Source organism: Carcharodon carcharias, chromosome 4 (assembly GCF_017639515.1).
Source record: "Carcharodon carcharias isolate sCarCar2 chromosome 4, sCarCar2.pri, whole genome shotgun sequence".
In the NCBI taxonomy this organism is placed as follows: Eukaryota; Metazoa; Chordata; class Chondrichthyes; order Lamniformes; family Lamnidae; genus Carcharodon; species Carcharodon carcharias.
Genome location: NC_054470.1, coordinates 108,899,379 through 108,918,941, shown reverse-complemented (window position 1 = coordinate 108,918,941; position 19,563 = coordinate 108,899,379). Strand labels below are relative to the sequence as shown.

The 19,563-nt window shown below is 43.6% G+C and overlaps 1 protein-coding gene across 3 annotated transcripts in view; it reads right to left on the bottom strand.

The window, feature by feature from the left end:
* LOC121277372 (A-kinase anchor protein 2) overlaps positions 1-19,563 on the bottom strand; it is a 166,638-nt gene that overhangs the window by 65,117 nt on the left and 81,958 nt on the right. Inside the window, exon 1 of one of the 3 annotated variants that reach the window (XM_041186759.1) lies at positions 9,296-9,401. The exons of the other annotated variants lie outside the window; for them this stretch is intronic. The gene's annotated coding sequence lies outside the window, so the exon portion shown is untranslated. Of the gene's footprint in view, positions 1-9,295; positions 9,402-19,563 lie in introns of those variants that run through there. 3 annotated transcript variants of the gene reach the window in all.

Sequence of the window (19,563 nt, the reverse complement as noted above, 5' to 3'; positions counted from 1 at the left end):
ATTGGCGCCACATCCACAAACTTTCACTCCCTCCACCACTGACGCACAGTAGCAGCAGTATGTACCAGGTACAAGACACACTGCAGGAATTCACCAAGGCTCCTTCGACAGCACTTTCCAAACCCACAACCACTACCATCTAGAAGGGCAAGGGCAGCAGGTAGATGAGAATACCACCACCTGGAAGTTCCCCTCCAATTCACTCACCACCCTGACTTGGAAATATATCGCCGTTCCTTCACTGTCGCTGGGTCAAAATCCTGGAACTCCCTTCTAATAGCACAGTGGGTGTACCTACATCACAAGGACTGCAGTGGTTCAAGAAGGCAGCTTACCACCACCTTCTCAAGGGCAACTAGGGATGGGCAATAAATGCTGGCCCAACCAGCAAAGCCCACATCCTGTGAATGAATAAAAAAAAATCCATACCCTGACCTTTCAGCCCTCCCTAAGCCTCTCAAATGCCAATCCACTACCCTTTCTTCTCAAAAGACACCCCTTCACACCTAACCCTCAGACCAAGCTTTTGGTCACCTGTCTTAATGTCTCCTTTCATGTCTCACTGTCATAATTTTTTTGATAATGTTCCTGTGAAGCACATTGGTGCGTTTTACTATGTGAAAGGCAATATCTAAATGCATGTTGTTGTTTTAGTAAGCCTTTCCCCAAAGCTCTGAAGATAATAGTGCTGTAGACCATTAATTTGTGAAAGGGGATGCCAGGAGGTAATGAAGGCATAAATTAGTGACCAAATGCCATGTTACATTATTTACATTTTTTTCAATAACTTTCCAAAAAACAGCGTCTTTAGCTTGCGAGATTTAGATGATTGGTTTATGTGGCCATTTCCGAGGCGTTCATCCAGCTACTGTTTGATTACATCTCCACAATTGCTGTTTTTCAAATGTTATTTGACCTCCAGGCATAGAAGGAATGAAGTCCCATGGCTGCTGACCTCTGACCTCTCCGGCAAACAAAACCCCTTTGCAAAATAAATCCCAGTGACTATATTCTATCCAGTCTACACTATATCCCAGTGACATTTCTATATGGAAAATAGACCAGGTTTGTTTTTCCCTTAAATATAGAAGATTAGGGGGTGATCTAATTGAGACGTTTAAGATGATTAAAGGATTTGATGGGGTATATAGAGAGAAACTATTACCTATGGTGGGGAAAGTCCAGAACAAGGGGGCAGAATCTTAAAATTCGAGCCAGGCCATTCAGGGGTGATGCCAGGAAGCACTTCTTCGCACAGAGGGTGGTGGAAATCTGGAACTCTCTCGTTATAAAAGCTGTTGAGGCTGGAGGTCAGTAAAACATTTCAAAAATTAGATTGATGGATTTTAGTTGGTAAAGGTATTAAGGATTATGGAACCAGTTAGCTAACTTGCCATGAGCTGCAGTTCCTTTTTACTTTGGGGTTACATTTTATTGCCATTTAAGTTTCTCAATCCTATTTTTAAACTCCTTCCCTGGACTTACCCCCTCTTTTATCTCTATATCCTCCTCCTGCCCTCCTTCAATTCTGGCCTCTTGCGTGTCCCTGACTTTTTACTGTTCCGCCATTGGTGGCCATGCCTTCAGCTTCCTCGGCCCCAAGTTCTGGATTCCTTCCCCAAACCTCCCTCCCTCGCTCTTTCTCCCCCTTCCAGACAGTCCTTAAAACCTTCCTCATTGATCAACCTGTCTTAATATTTCACTGTCTACTGTATTCGTTGCTCTGAATGTAGTCTCTTCTACAATGGAGAGACTAAACGCAGACTGAGTGACCGTTTTGCGGAGCACCTTTGCTCAGTCCACAAGCATGACCCAGACCTTCCTATCACTTGCCGTTTCAACACACCACCCTGCTCATGCCCATATGTTCGTCCTTGAACCCCTGCAATGGTCTAGTGAAGCCCAATGCAAACTGGAGGAACAGTACCTCATCTTCCGATTAGGCACTTTACAGCCTTCCGGACTTAACAGTGAATTCAACTTCAAACCATAAACGCTCTCCTCCATCTTTACCCCTTTTTTTAAATCCAATTGCTTTTCATTGTTTTTAAAATGTTTTCTTTATTTATTTTTCTTTATTTCATTCATTTTTTCCCCTTTTCTCCCAAACATCACCCCTGCCACCTCCAAAGGGCCATTTGTCACTTGTTTCTATGTGGTGCTTTCACCGAGCGCTGACCTTTGTTCTGCTATTAACACATTCTACTCTTACCTTATGCCACTATCAGCACCTACTTTAGTCTTTAACACTATGGTTAACACTCCCTTTGTCTTGTGTCCATGATATCTTTGTCAATCTCTCCCACCTATCCCTGACCTATCTTGCTCCACCTCCACTTAAACAGTATAGAATCCATCACATTTCTTCTTCTCTTTAGCTTTGAAGAAGTTATACAGACTCAACACATTCACTCTGTTTCTCTCTCCACAGATGCTGCCGGCTGAGTTTTTCCTGCATTTTTTCTTTTTATTTTATATTAATATTTCATTGTGTGTCTCAGCGTCAGATTCTGTTTGACAACCCTCCTGTGAAGCACCTTGGGGCATTTCACTGTGTTAAAGTCGTTATATAAAGGTAATTTGTTGTTGTTATTGCGCAAATCTCTTGAGGACACATTAATTCTATGTATATACATAGCACTGACATAGATAAATTATCAGTTCACCTTACTTATCTGGATAACGGGATCCTTGACCTCTATGAGTCTTAATAACGGAGTGTTAGAACATAAAATATTTGGGTCAGATGTCCTATGTACACAATAAAATCATTTGTCAGGATGTAGTGTGTTTACATTTAAAGCATAAACAAGTTCTCCTTCAAGTCATACGCCGCCCTGACTTGGAACATGTGGCAGCATTCTATCATTGTGGCTGTGTCAAAACCTGGAACTCCCTCCCTAGCAGCAGTGTGGGGGCACCTTCATCAGACAGACTGCGGTGGTTCAAGGTAGGCAGCCTATCATCGCCTCCTCAAGGGTGTTTAGGGGGTGGGCGACAAATGCTGGATTTGCAAGCGATGCTCACGTCCCAAGTATGAATTCAAAAACAATTAGAAACGGAACTGAGTAACACTGGGGGTGAAATTTTATGCTGATGGGATTTTACAACTCAACGGACTTCTGAATGGCTTACTGCCTTTTACAGCCCCACCCCTGCCATGATGGGGCCGTAAAATTCTGCTCTGGCTTTCAATTGGAAAAATTCAGGAATTTTCAATTACAGGCCAATTCGCGATCTTTAGCCTGGGCCAACCAGCTAAAAAAAATGATGCTCCATTATTATTTTGGCTTTTGCAGCAGCAGTTTTTAATAACATGAATTTGTATTTATGTAGCACCTTTAAGACAGTAAAATGTTCCAAGCTGCCTCACAGGAGCATTATCAGACAACATTTCAAATTGACCCTCATAAGGAGATAATAGGACAGGTGATCAAAATCTTGGTCAAAGAGGTAGGTTTTACGGAACCTCTTAAAGGAGGAGACAGAGAGAGCTGGAGGGGTTAGAGAGGGAATTCCAGAGCTTGGAACCAAAGGAGCTGAAGGTACAGTTTTTTATTCTTTCATGGGATGATGGCATCGCTGGCAAGGCCAGCATTTTTTGCCCTTCCCTAATTGCCCTTGAATTGAGTGACTTGCTAGACCAGAGGGCAATTAAAAGACAACAGTGCTGTGGATCTGGAGTCACATGTAGGTCAGAATGGGTAAGGACGGCAGATTTCCTTCCTTAGAGGGATATTAGTGAACCAGATGGGTTTTTACAATCATCAATGATAGTTGACATGGTCACCATTACTGAGACTAATTTTATATTCCAGATTTATTAATTGTATTTAAATTCCACTAGTTGCTCTGGTGGGATTTGAACCCCAGAGCTGCCAGAGGATTAGCCTGGGCCTCGGGATTGCTTGAGCACTCGCACCGTCTCTCCCACTGCTGCTGAAGGAGTGAAGGAAATTGGGGATGCGCACAAGGTCAAAATTGGAGGAAATCATCGACCCTAAAGGATTGTCGGCCAACATGATACACGAACCCCACACACACACACACACTAGTTGAAAACACATCACTGATAGAAAGTCCCAGTGACAGCGAGGCGGGGAATCCCAATAACAAAGTAGCAGCTCACTTTCAATTCTTAGCTTCAGAATGGCATTGGCAGAATGGCTTGGGGCAGGGAATTCACTCACACTGTCAGAGATTAGAACAGGGAGGGGAAGAGGACAGAATTGCTTCAGAAGAAGAAGTCTTGTCTCATCGTTAAAGAAATAAATCAGGACCCGCAAACACAATTGGATTTGCAACAATGCCTTAATTTACTAACCACATCACTGTGCCCTTTATTTATATCAGGTAAAATAGTTCCTTTTAAGTTCTGGTAGAACTTCTAGGAGGTCAACCATGGCTCAGTCATTAGTACTTTCGCCTCTGAGTCAGAAGAGTGTAGGTTCAATTCTCACTCCAGTGACCTGAGCACAAAATGTATGCTGACAATTAATTGCACACTGAGGGAGTGCTACACTATCAGAGGTGCTGTCTTTTGGGTGAAATGTTAAACTAACGAGGCCCTGCCTGCCCGCTCAGGAGGAACCAAAAGATCTCGCTATTTGAAGAAAGTTCTCCTGATGTCGCTCAATACCTAAAACAGATGATCTGCTCATTTATTTCATTGTGGACCTTGCTATGTGCAAATTGGCTGCTGCATTTCCTGCGCTACAGTGCCGGCTACCGTCAACTTCAAAAATATTTCATTGGCTGTAAAGCACTTTGGGATGTCCTGAGGTTACTAAAGGCGCTATGTAAATGCAAGTCTCTTTTTCTATTCACGAAGAAAAGGCTGCCATATTTAGACTGTAGAGCACCAAAGGCAGGAAAGGTAAAGTAAATTTGCACAGGCTGTGGAATACTTTCCTGCCAAAGGCCGTATGTTGTCTTTGCCTTAGGCCTGAGGGAATCGCATCCCATCAAAGGTGACTGAATTCCGCCCATTGTTACTGCTCCACTGGTGAACTCATTAAGACAGCAGAAAGTGTATGGCAGAAAATTCAAAACAGGCCCCACTTGTTTCACTTCTTTTTCCCTCCCTTTTTAAATAAGCAAAGAACCCAGGAATATTTAAGTGTGAGTTTGAATATTTTAGCGCTGGCGTAACAGAGCCATTTAAATTTGTAATTTGGAGAAGCTGACCATTTTTGTTGAATAAAGAGTTGATCATGCACAATAACTACTCATCTATTTTAAAGCACCGTTTGATCCTTTCACTGTGCAAAGTGCACTATTGCAAGTCATTTACCCAATAAGTTTTGTTATTAGCAAATCATTTGAATGATAATCTACGGCATTGTTTTGAAGAAGAGCAGGCGAGTTACCCCCGTTGTCCTGGCCAACAAATCAGAGGTGACCAGCCCCTGGGGTGGGTATTTAAATGCCTGCCCCGTCTCTTAGGAATGGATTGGCTGCTGCCCCTGGTTCCACCTCCATAAAAATGGCGTGCTTTTAAAAATTCTAAAGCCTGATAACAGAGGCGAAAATTCACCCTCTCATGAGAAAGGGCCTCCATTCCTCCACACAACTTCTCACATTGGTGAATCAGTTGAAAGTTCTGAGCCGCAAGGGCTGCAAGGACATGAGCTGGGGACTCCAAGTCTGGGCTGACCTCAGACAGGACAACAGTTGGCTGGGGGCACTGGGGTGAGGTAGGACGGAGTTATGGGCAGCAGAGCCATGCTCCTAACCTGGGTGCGAGAAAATGAAAGCCAATTACTGCTCCTGACCATTATGTGGCTTCCCCTACTGGGAAAAGTGTACGTGATGGCATCGGGCATGGACTGGATGAGGCTGAGTCATGATGCCTTCCCTGGTGGAATTGCCGTTGACACTAGTTGTCTCAGTCCACACAGAGTAGGTCACATCTGATTAATCTAGTTGAATTTTTTTGAGGAGGTCACCACCATGGTGGACAAGTAGGGAGGCTATGGGCATTGTCTTTGGGTCATATTATAAGGTTCTATACAAGTGACTCTTGGCAGAAATGTGAACACATGGAATTGGGGAGCATAGAATTAAGGTAAGGGGCAGGAGGTTTAGAGGGGATGTGAGAAAGAATTTTTTCACCCAGAGAGTGGTGGGAATCTGGAACTCACTGCCTGAAAGGGTGGCAGAGGCAGAAACCCTCAAAACATTTAAGAAGTATTTGGATGTGCACTTGCGATGCCATGGCATACAAGGCTATGGGCCTAGTGCTGGAAAATGGGATTGGAATAGTGAGGTACTTGTTTTACTGGTGCAGACTCGATGGGCTGAAGGGCCTTTCATCTTATGACATGAATCAGTAATTGCTGGGAGTAAGAAACAGAGAGTAGGGACAAAGGGTTTGCTCTCAAATGCTGAGATGCAACATTTGGGGTTCCTCAGGAAACTGTACTGTATCTTCGTTTATTAGCATTCGTAGCAATGATTTGGTTGAAGGAAAGGAAAGGTGTTAGCAGGAATTTATCGAAAAGTCATAGACAGGATATGTGAGTGAGCAGAACAGTGACCGATTGGAGTTCAATGTGGGGAAGTGTAAGCTCAACCACTTTGGATCTGGGAAAGACAAATCAGAATATTTTCTTAATGGTGAGGAACAAGGAACTGCAGAGGAGCAAAAGGTTTTGGGTGACCGTGTATGCAAATCACTAAAAGCGAGTGGATAAGTGCAAACAGTGATGAAGAAGGCTAATGGAGTGTTGGCCTTTATCTCAAGAAGATTGGAATTCAGAAGGTGAGGAAGGGATGCTGCGGATGGACCCAGCTTTGATGACACCCTCACCTGAAATACTGTGCTCAGCTTTGGAAAACCAACGTCAGGAAAGGTGGAAGAAATCTAATGCAAATTCACTAAAATAATCTCAGTGTTTAAAGGGTTAAAGTACAAGGACAGGTTGCATAAACTTGGTCCATGGTTCCTTGAGAAGGTTGAGGGCTGAACTAATAGAAATGCTTAAAATGATTTGATAGGGTAGATATCCCCTTGAGGTACCATGCCCCAGAGAGGGCATCAAAACCATGGACTTCCATTTTATCCTTGATTATCTTGGCAAAGTACTGCAGTAGTTTATTATTGCCCTCTGCAGTGTGGCTGACCAGGAAACTCTTCCACTCTCACTGCCTGCCATCAGGCACAGTGGAAGGATTTATACGCTGATAATTAACCTGTCTGGCTGATTATTAACCATGTGATGCATGCCATTTCCATGGCCATCAAGTCCTGAAGTAGGACTTGAACCCAGAGCTTCTGGCCCAGGGATAGGGACACTACCACTGCACCGCAAGACCTCCTCTCAGCAGATACAGAGAAACTATTTCCACTGGTGGGGGGGAAGTCCAGATCAAGGAGGCACAATCTTAAAAATTATGGCTAGGCCATTCAGGAAATCTGGAAGAGTTTCTTTCACATAATGCACAGAACGGGTAGAGGAAATCTGGAACTTTCTCCCCCAAAACCCTGAGGACACTGGGGTGAATCACTTGAAATGTTCAAGACTGAATTTGTTGAGTAATGGTATCAAGGATTATGGATCAAGCATGATACGATGGAGTTAAGTTGCAAATTAACCATGATCTAATTGAACAGCAGGGCTGGCTCAAGGGGCTGAATGGCCTCCTCCTATTCCTATGCTTCCTCATATGGTAAACAGACATTTCCTCTGCTGCTAATGTGCTGGGAGTCACAGTAACCAAGCTAAATATTTAAAAGGGAGTGTTTATTATCATTTCACAGTTGCATAGACAAAGCCAAACTGAAGCATAGTTCATTAAGCCCGAATGTGTTTAGAAAATATAGCCTTGCTTCTGATACAAAGATTGTGACACCACAGTCAGACAAAGGCAATTCTTAAACCAGGCCAATTAAGCTGTCGATGCAGGAGTGGAAAAAGAAACATTTCAGGTCAATGACCTATTGTCAGTAAAGCCGATTTCCCATTAACGCCTCCTCGAAACCCATCTTTTGCTTCTTTACTTGTCTCGTTACCATCCCATTTTGCCTTGCACTATCATTCCTTTCACCGTCCAATCTCTCTAGCCTTCCACCCTATCATAGACCCTCCCGTTTGTCCCCTTCTGCCTTTCCCAGCCTCTGTAAGTGCTTGAAAACTTGTTATACCTCTTAGCTTTTGCCAGTTCTGACATTGACCAGAAATGTTAACTGTTTCTCTCTCCACAGATGCTGCCAGGCCAGTGGAGTATTTTCAATATTTTCTGTTTTTAGTTCAGGTTTCCAGTTACCACAGTGTTGTGCTTTTGTATTGATTGACACATTAGGGTTTGGAAACATTTGGCTAACTTGGGAAGCAGAAATGTTGTTTTACATCAATGGTGTTGCCTGTACATGAGGCACTGAGGATGTTTCAATGTGATTTGCAACCTGTAGTTGGGCAAATTGGTTATTTTTTGAAGAGACCGTCCCTATTATTGATCTGAAGCATGATATCACGGCATAGTCCAGTGAGTGGTATCATTGATCCATGACTTAGGCAAGATAATTCAGTACACCCTAAGCACAAGCTTCCTCAATCTTTGCCCTCTGCTGACTGATGATCTTGGAACACTTAAACACGAAGCTGTACAGTTGACCTGAATAGAGCCAGGTACCCAGACATCTCCCCTCTCCCCTCAGCACCTGTGTTTAGTCTGATATAAGACGGTCTCTTGTGTGAATTCATATCATTTGAACACAGTGCGATGCTGGGATTAACACACACACACACACACACACACACACACACACACACACACAAACACACACACACAGTCGGGCTATCAAACAGGGGAGCTTCCTGAACCCGTTGGATACTCAGCTTCTGAGTGTGTTCCAGACGTGAAGCAGATGTGACCTTGTACCCTCGAAAGCATTTGCCACTGGTGGTCAGTCCTGTTCACTAACAGTGAAACAGCTTAGCTGATGAGCAAGAGAACCTCAACAAAAATATGAAGCCACCCATTTCAGACTCACGATCTGTCAAGGCACTCATCCGCCTTTAACTAAGATGTGTTCAGTGGATTGTTGAAAGTTAGTCATAGGCTTGCAAAAACAGTTAGACACCGTTAAATTCTTATGCTTCTAACTCTCCCTTAGTTATGTTTGTGCTGCTGCACTAGGTTGGAATGATAGCCTCACTGACTATCTGCGAACTACCCCAATTGCTTTTACCTCTCATGATGCACATTAATGAAAAACACATTAGCTTCACATTTGAAGAGTTAACCTTCTTTCATAACTACTCACTGACACACAGCAGAAAGAAATCCTCACCAGGGTTCCATTGATCTGTGGAGCAGACCCACTCTGTAGTTCTTACAGCCTGATGGCAGAAATCTGTGCCACAATGCTTCCCTCTCTCTCTCTCTTTTCTCTCTCCTCACACATTCCTTTCCTGCCTTCTGGAGTGAGTGATGTCAGTGAGCTGGGATTGTGTGACGAACCCAGTCCTCCTCCCACTTTATTCACACAAAGAATCTCTTGAGTCCTTGCGGTGTTATTCCTCAAGCTATCGCAACTCCTCAGATTGACAGCGCTGACACCACACCCCTTGCCCCTCCCACCCTCCCTCTGTACAATGACTCTATTTTAACGTTATGAGGATTAGGTTAGCACTGATGAATTTGGTTTACGTTACTTGAAATTTAAGCAGTGAATTCCCTCCCCTGTACCCCACTACCCCCGCCACCCAAACTCTGTATTTTATAGAACCCCTGGTACTCTATCTTTTAAGCACTATTAATCTATAAGAATGAACACAAAAAGTCCCTAAATTCTCGATACTGATTATTGTGAGGGAATAGATCTTTCCAGACCTTGTGTGTTTTTGGGGTGGAGGCCATGGATTATAACTGCCAATGTTCTCAGGGCTTGGGTGCAGTGTGCGGTGGGGAGAGCGGTGGTTGCGTGGGGGGCGGGGGTGTGGGCCCACGTGCTCGGTTCCAAGTTTCCTTTGATGGGACCTGGGGAGATGGCGTGTAAAGTTGACCAGGTGACCAGGGTTTTGGTGCAAAAATGAGCCCATGTGGCTAGGTTAGTCCAGCCTGAGGAAGCGACAGGAGCAGCAGTTGCTTGACACTGTGGGGAGTTGGGGCTCAGAGCAGCCCGGGGCATAGTTGCTCCATGCAGTTGGGGTTCAGGAAAAGCCCAAGGGCAGGAGTTGCTCGGTGCTGCTGGGAGTTGGGCAAAGAAATTCCCAAAAGAAGGTTGGCAGCAGTCGTTGGCACCAGAGCAATTGGGGAGCTGGAACTATGCATGAACATAGACCCCAGAAGTGCAGCCTGTCAAGATACCATGGACGCAGTCTTGGATGAAGTGATTGAGTGGCTGGGAGGTTAGCAGTTGTTGGGGCAGTCTGAGTTGGAGCCATGTTGCCTGACAACTCATTGCAGACAGAAGAAGTAAGAGGGCTTCTGGCAGAGGTGGAGTTGCTGTTGAGGGAAATCAGAGACTATATCCTTGCAGGAGAGGAGCAGAAATCCCTTGTGAGGAAGACAGAGTTTCAAGGGTTTTTGTGACTCACAGTGATCACTGACATCTGGATGGATTGCTGAGAAAATTTGTGGGAGCTTTCTTGTTTGTGTCTGTCATTTAATGTTCAGTTTGTGGTGTGTTTGACCAGTTTTCCTGTTAATTCATTTTTACCTCAGGTTAATTTTGGATGTTAGAATATAAGATAGATAATGTTGATATTTGCTTTATTGTCTCTTGCACAGTAACATTTCTTCTGTTTGTTTCAAACCGTGGAATCGTGTGGTTTTATTCTCATAGTAAGTAACTGGGATTTCAAATTTCGGCTACTTTAGACAAAAAGTTACTGGTCCCTAACTGAATTGTAACATTATATAGATTTTCATGGACATGCCCAGTCACTACAATGTTGGAATGCTAAAAATAAGGATGAACTTCATTGCTCTTTGTTATCTGTGGAAAGGAAGTAAATTTTCGTTATGCTGCTGGGTGATGGAAGAGGGGTGTCACATTTGCATCAACTAGAAATACTGATGGGCCTTGTGAGAAGGTCAGGGAACTGATTCACAGCAAATAGGAGGGAGGATGAAGCTAAGGCCATGGACATAATCTGCATTAAGAAACTAATTACAAAACCCTAGGGATGAGCTAACTGGCGCATGTCTCACATAATTGGAACTTCTCACTCCAAGGCTGATGGAAGCGCAAACGATTAACAATTTCAATGGGAAATTGGATGGGTACTTGAGGGAAATAAACTTGTAGGGCTACAGGGATAGAACAGCGGCATGGGAGTTACTGGATTGCACTACAGAGAGATGGGATGGGCTCGATGGGGTGAATGGCCTCCTTCTGTGCTATAATGATTCTATGATCCTAAATCAAACTCCTCACAAAGAAAAGCTTTTAAAAATGCTTCGGTCTTAGTACTTTTTCTGGTGGTTCATCCATGTCTTTGCCTTTGTTTCCTCCACACCCGACTATTCTAATACTCTCCTGGCCACATGCGTCACTATACCCACTTTGTAAACTTCAGCTCATCCAAAACTCCACTGCTCACATCCTAACTTACACCAAATTCCACTAACCCATCACCTCTGTGCTCATTGACTTACATTGACTCCCGGAAGGGCAACGTCTCAATTTTAAAATCCTCATACTTGTTCTCATATCCGTTCATGGCCTCACCACCTCCCTATCTCTGTAACCTCCTCCAGCTTACTTACTTAGACTTAGTTCCTCTGGTCCCATGAGGGACAAAGGCAGCAAGATTCCATCGCTGGCCCCGGCCAATCGTGGTCTCTTTCCCTGCAGCCCAGGTCATGTCCCGCTCTTGGAGATTCTCCTTAGATGCACTTTGCCAGGTCTTCTTTGGCTGATCTCACCTTCTTCTTCCGTCTGGTGATGTCCATTCGATGGCCACTCTGACATAAGTCCAGGAGGCGAAATATGTGTCCTGCTAGCCTAAGTCATCACTCCATCACGTTGTCCCAATGGCACCTCTGACCAGTCCTCTGTAGCACTTCTTCATTGGTGATGATGTCTCTTCATGTGATACCCAGGATCTTGTGTAGGCAGCGCTGATGAAAGATGTCCAACTTACGTGACACCTTTGCTCTTCTCTTCCATGTCTCGAAGGCTTCCAGGTTGGGTTAGAGCTGCTGTTGAAGGAAACGAAAGGCTAAATCTTAAAGGAGAGGGGCTGAAATCCCTCATGAGGAAGAAAGAGTTTAAAGGATTTTTGTGACTCACAGTGATCACTGGCGGGCTGTTGGCAAAAGTCATGGGATCTGTTGGAGATTGCAGTTGGACATGTAATGTCACAGCTTCATGATATCTACGCTCAGCCAATTCCGGCCTTTTGTTCATTCCTGATTCTCAACGCTCTACCTTTGGTGGCCGAGCCTTGATTTATTTGGGCCCTAAGATCTGGATTTCTCTCCCTAAACTTCTCCATCCCTTTTTCTCCTTCAAGATAGTCCTTAAAACCTACCTCTCACCTGCTCTTATAGTGCCTCATGGAAAGCACCTGGGGATGTTTTGCTACGTTAAAGGCGCTATATAAATACAGGTTGTCATTGTTGCAATGTTCATATGTCATCTGAGCACTAATGCAGCTGTAACTCATTCTGTTGAACAGTGATGTGAACAAAATCAATGGAACTTTGTACACAGGGAATACCATATCATTGTTTGCCTCTTCTTCTGCTCCTGCATGCCACAGTTAAAATCGATGGATGTTGGCAAGTAGTAGAAGGGAACATCAGCTATATCCGTTAGTGATGATGTGGTGAACTGCATACCAACTTACCCGTGTGCTAATGTCCTGTGGTGCCTGGACGTTGTCACTGAATGTATGCATTAATTGTGAAGGGGTCACTTGCACCTCCTCACTGCTCTGATGTGCTCTGTGGTTGAAGTTGCAGAAATTGACATAGGTTTGAAATTACATCCCTATCTAGGTGCTGCTTCCTTGCACATTGTCCCTCACAGAAATCCAGGTGGACAACAACAAGAATATCACTTGTGGTTTTCTTTTATTCTTTCATGGGATGTAGGCATCGCTGGCAAGGCCAGCATTTGTTGCCCATCCCTGACTTCCTTTGAACTGAGTGACTTGCGAGGCCCATTCAGAGAGCAGTTAACAGTCAACCACATTGGGATCTGGAGTCACATGTAGGCCAGACCAGGTAAGAACAGCAGATTTCCTTCCCTAAAGGACACCAGTGAGCCAGATGGGTTTTTACAACAATTGATGATAGTTTTGTGGCACAATTACTGAGGCTGGCTTTCAATTCCAGATTTGCTTTTTAATAATTAATTAAATTCCACCAGCTGCTGTGATATGAATTAAACCCACAGTCCAGGGGCACGGCCTGCCCTCTGGATTGCTAGTCTAGTGAAATTTATCACTATACCACCCTTGTTCCCACATAGTGTCGTTAATATAATAAAATATCCCAAGGGCCTGCACAGGAGTGTTATCAGACAGGATCCAACACCGAGCCCCGTGAAGAGATTATGGAACAGGTGCCCAAAAATTTGGTAAAAGAAACAGAAAAATAGGAGCAGGAGTAGTTAACTCAGCCCTTCAAGCCTGCTCCGCCATTTACTATGATCATGGCTGATCCTTTATCTCAACGGCATACTCCAGCACTCTCCCCATACCCCTTGATGCCTTTAGAGTCCAAAAATCTATCGATTTCCTTCTTAAATATATTCAGTGACTTGGCCTCCACAACCCTCTGTGGTAGAGAATTCCATAGGTTCACCACCCTCTGAGCGAAGAAGTTTCTCCTTACCTCAGTCCTAAATGGCCTACCCCATATCCTGAGACCATGACCCCTTGTTCTAAACCCTCCAGCTAGAGGAAACATCATCCTCCGGCATCCAGTCTGTCCATCCCTGTCAGAATTTTATATATTTCAATGAGATTTCCTCTCATTCATCTAAACTCCAGGGAATATAGGCCTAGTTGGCCCAATCTCTCCTCATATGACAAATTTTAAGGAGCATCTTAAAGGAGGAGAGAGGTAGAGAGGTTTAGGGAGGGAATTCTGAAAGTTAGGGCTGAGGCAGCTGAAGGCATGGTACAAAGGATATTGGGCTGCGCAAGAGGCCAGAATTGGAGGATATCTTGGAGGGATGTAGGAGGTTATAAAGTTAGGGAGGGGTGAGGCCTTGGCAGGAGTTGAACACAAGGACACGAGTTTTAAATTTGAACAGTTGCTAGGTTGGGAGCCAAAGTAAGTCAGTGAACATAGGGTTGATGAGTGAACATGACTTGGTGCAAGCTGGGACATGGGCAGCAGAATCTTGGATGGGCTGCAATTTATGGAGGGGGATAGAGGGGGATGCTCTCCAGCCAGGAGAGCATCGCAACAGTCAAGTTTGGAGGTAATGAAAGCATGGAGAACATATTTACGCTGCCTTGGGTAGCAGCACATCCTATAAATGCACCTCCAAAGGCCCCCAACCTCTCAGACTCTGTTCTCCTGTTGTTGCCATTTTATCCTTGTTCTTCTACATGGGGTTTGGGGGACAGGATTAAAGAAAATGTACTCTGCATTCCACTCCAAAGACTTGATCACATAATCTTAGCTGGCACCCATCTCCAGTGCTAAGCACTGTTTGAGGTGGCATCTTACAGATGAGAGGTTTAAACCAATGCCCCGCCTACGCTCTCAGGTGGACACAAAAGAAGATCAGGGGAATATTCCCAGTGTCTTGGCCAACATTTATCCCTCAATACACATCGATAAAAAAACAAATGATCTTGTCATCACGTTGCTATTTCTGGGACCTTGCGGTATGCAATTTGGCTGCTGTTTTTCCCTACATTACAACAGCGGCTACACTTTGAAACTATTTCTATAGCTGCAAAGTGCTCTGAGTCAAAACAAGGTGGGGAAAGGCACTATATAAATGCACATCTTTCTTCTGCGTTTCACTGTGCTTTAGCTGACCCATGTGTTTGATATAGAAATTGGTTCGACGAATGGTTCCCTTCTCCAGCATTGATACCTGCCGCTTCAAGATGTGGCAAAAATTCATTGCGAAATGTCCAATTGTTCAGTGTTTGCATATTATTCATCTTACTGTGGTTGTGGTATTTTATAGTTTACCCAAGGAGTCTGAGTTGCTGCAGCAATGTACACCTTTCCATGCATGTTGTAGTCTGGAGCTATGGGTAGTATTGGCAGAGGCTCCAACGTCCTTTGCATCACATGGCTGACCAGGAATCTCTCCCGCTCTTATCACCTACCATTGGCATGTGTCAGAAGGATTTACAGGTTGATAATCAACCTGTTTGGTCATGTTATGGACGCACCGTCCTTGGCCATCAAGTCCTTGGGTGGGACTCAAACCCAGAGCATCTGGCTCAGAGGCAGGGGCGCTACCCGCTGCACCACAAGACCTCCCAATTGTCCTATATAAAGATACAATGTAGTTCAGCTGCAGAAGGTGAGATGTGATCACTGTGATGTAGTAACTATTAGTGCATCAGCTGTGCTTAATATCAAAAAAATTATCAGGGGACATTTTCAGAATTTTCAACCAATACAATCTATAAATCTAAATACGCTTGAGCCAACAGGGTAATAATGTTAATGCATAAAAAATAACAAGGCAGTCTGATATATTATGTTAGGAACTGCCCTCAGTTTTATTGTATATTGTGCACTTTGGAGAATTACTCAGACTGAAAAATACAAAGGTTCTGACTTCACGATGGTAATGATGGCAAAACTGTCAGCATTCACGGTCATTACAACTCTGAAACAGACAGCAATTTCTGGAGGCCACACATATGCAGTTAAATGCGGAGAGCCAAAAGCTTATGTCAGTGATTCTACACTTCCCAGAGGGTGTATTGTTGAAGCCTCTGTAGACTGCAATCAAGTAGAAATCACTGAACTGACGAGAACTTCCATTTTTACCTCTTATAGAGGCGTTACCCACCCTCCAAAAAGTTACGTCTTGTTATTGAGGTGTAATGGGGTTTTTAGCGGCATACTAAATCATAATTACTGCTGAGGAACCTCTCCCAACCTGGAAAACTAATTTTATATTTGTGTACTGTCAAATTTTTCCATTATGGTGAAAATTCTATAGCCTTTTTGCTATTTCTTTAATGCTTATGATATTTTAGCTTCCAATGTGTATGTCCCAATTTTTATTTTGCTCCCCGTAAAATTTATTAAAAGTTGAAGGAAAATCAGTGTATTTTACTTCATGGTTTCCTGTCTGTGGGAATACTTCAATGTGATTGGCTGCTTACCATGCTTGATGACATCACTGCTGCAGGATGCCTGGAGATCCCCCTATTCCAGTATCAGATTCAAATTAACATCAGGAAAAGGGGAAATCCATGCCACAGAGATCTCTAGATCTTTGTAGGTAACTTTCTTTAAGGTTAGTGGCAAGTACTGTTGCTTCGCTGCTGATTGCAAATCCAGGATACATGACGCAGATTCATTATATATAGAGCAAAGCAATACTGTTGGCTTTTCCCTTTCTTCTATTTCTGCTGCACTTCCTTCAGTCTCTTTTCATCACTCTATTCTGAAGGAATAAGGGTTGAATGAATTGACCTGATCCCCAGTATTAGTGCAGCCCTATAATCTCCCTCAAGGAAAGAAAGAATTTGAGTGGAGAATTGGGTTAGCAATGTTATATTTAATTGGTGGGCATTAACTGGGGATTCACTTATGCCCCTGTAAATAGGAACAGACAAAACAACAGTGGTTGTTAGGAGGTGCATGTTTGTAATGTTTATCTCTGTAAATAAATGTTTTTAAAGGTGGAAAAAAATTAGAGTCTAATTTGATCCTTCACCACTTGGCTTTCTGGAATCTTAACAAGCAATACTGTCTCTTCACCACATGACACATGACTTTGAATCTTGGATGTCTCACTACTGGCTCTGAATGATCTAAGTTCAATGATATTGGACAATCTAAAGCAGCTGAAGGGTAAAGTTCCGTCTAAAATGACTGGTGAGATGTGCGTCTAATACAACTTGAGTAGAATTTTGCAACTCCGTCAACATTATTTTCTCTCACTTTCCATCCCAGCAAACATTATTCCCTCGCTGGCTGAGTGCTTCTGATTGGAATCACTCTCAGAATAGTGTCAAGGCTGTCCAAAGTCATTGCACATAGAAGCCTTGGTGTTTGCAGAAAAAGGAGGTTTTCATTCCATCCATACTGGCTCCAAACCTAGACCCCCATCAATGAAAGGATGGTGTGTTAGCCCACTGTACCACCATGTGCCCTCCCCCAGCACACCTTGAAAAAATAACATCACCAGCCAGAGGTATCATTGAGAAATAACACACCACATTTTACAGAGGTACAAAGCTCCTATGGATGCTATAGCATAGTGTCACCTCTACATTTTATAATGAGGTTGATGCACACAGGACAGTCCAACAGGAACCTGTGGAAAGTGTGTCATCGCGTTTAACTTCAGGCATAAAGAGACTGTGCACACAGGGGATCCAAGCAATCAAGCCTTCAGCTCACCTCTCGTATGAGGGCTGAACCTTATTGAAATGCATATGTGTAGCTTTGATTCCTGACCTTTGACTTATTTTTCCATTCTAGCATATGGAAGAAAACAATGGGGGCCAGTGTCTTTTCATGCTCTTGTTTTTTAGTTAGTGCTGCTTGGCTGGAATTCCTGAGTACAATCCTGAAATGTTTCTCAATGGTTTGTTACAGAGAGCTTTAGCCATCTCATTAGATTCTAGCTAGTTTTTCTCTTCAAGGAAAAATATGGTATATTTATCTTGCTCAAATAAACGTCAACGTAGAATGCGTTTGAAAGCTCACTTTGACCCCATGGTCATGAGTCACCTGATCTGAGCACATGACCTAGGACAGCTACAGCATTGGTCAAGAAGCACAAGGAGCATGCTGGCCCAAATCCTTTTCTAATTTCTGGTGCTGAATTACTGTCCAGGGCTTAATTGGGCCAGCAGGAAATTTCTAAACTGCAGTTGGCATAAGCTCCACATGACCAACACCGAGGGACCAAAACTTCAGGCTGCCCTCAGATGTACCTCAGTATGAATAGCTACATGGTGCAAGGCAGACAGGATCATTTGTAATGGGTTCCAGATGGAACTGGTCCAGCGAAGCTCCCTTTTTAACCTTCATAATGGCAGGACAAACCAAATCAGAGGGTTTTTGTATTTGCAAAAACTCCTGTGCACAACGAGTTGCATTTGCAAAGCACCTTTTAATGCCTCAAGGTGTTTCACAGGAGCAGCTAACAAGAATTGATGCCGAGCCATGTTAAGGGGTTAGTAGGGCTGACGATCCAAAGCTTGGTCAAAGAGGTAGGTTTTAAGGAGGGTCTTAAAGGGGGAGAGAGGTAGATCAGTAGACTCCTGCAGAGACTGCCTTGAGTGGCTAGTGTAAACCCATTAACCGAAAACTCAAACCTGGTAACTCACCCTCAGATGACATACCAAAAGGCAGAATGACAGGAATGATACGTATCCCATTAAATTGCTCCAGTGTTAATGGAGACTCACCTCATCCCTTATCTCTGTAGTAGTCAGGAAGTGTTGGCCAAAGAAATAATATCAAAAATGAACTTGATAAAACCGAGAGTTTTGCATTAACAAAGAGGGAGCCTCATAATGTTTTTAAAAATCACACACTTGAAAAGAACTATGATTAGTATTATCTGCCTGATTTCCTGTTTACTTGGACTGATTTATACATAATTTATACAAATTTGCATACCTTAAAAGAATGCTACGCTGAGCTCATCAGTACAATTGACTACCAGCAGTTAGTCATCCTGATGGTGGGGTGGAGCCAAATTAAAATGTACACAATTGTAATGCTAGGAATCTTTGTATGGAACAAACTTACTGGCGATGATTTTAATCACAAAACTTTAAAAATCTCAAACTTGACCCCAGCCTGCCTCCAACTCTCCCGCTTCCATGTTTAACAGAAATGGACAACCAAACTGCTCTCAGGAAGCAGGTTGACAATGAAGCTGTATGTCTCAGGTTTAACCTGCCTTCCAGGTTTAACCCTGACCAGCCAGGTTTCTGAGGCCTTGGGAAACCGGTCAGCAGAATCAGGCAAGGACTTCTGCCTGGAAAAGGTAAGTGCCTTTACAGCACTGCTTATGGGCCAAGAGGAGCAGGAGTGCTTCACCCCAATCTACCCAGCTTGCCTTCTTTGCCTGTTAATAATATGTTAATTATATTGTTAAGATGTATAGGCGAAGGGCAATATTTAATCAATTAACTAGACCACTTATAAAGAGAGACTGCTGAGACACTGGGATGGCAGATAAAAGGCAGGCATATGTATGAACACTCTGTAAATAAACCTATTAACAAGGAAAGGATTAGCATCTAGATTATTACTTCATCATCTGGCTTGGGATCTATTTAACATGCTTGCCCTCAGAACCCCTCAACTACCCCACCTCCCCTACATCCATTGACAAGATCTGGGATTTGTTCTCCTCCCTTCCCTTGGGATATGGAGTGGAAAGCCTCTTGGGATCTGACAGTCCTTGCATCGGTGATCGGAACC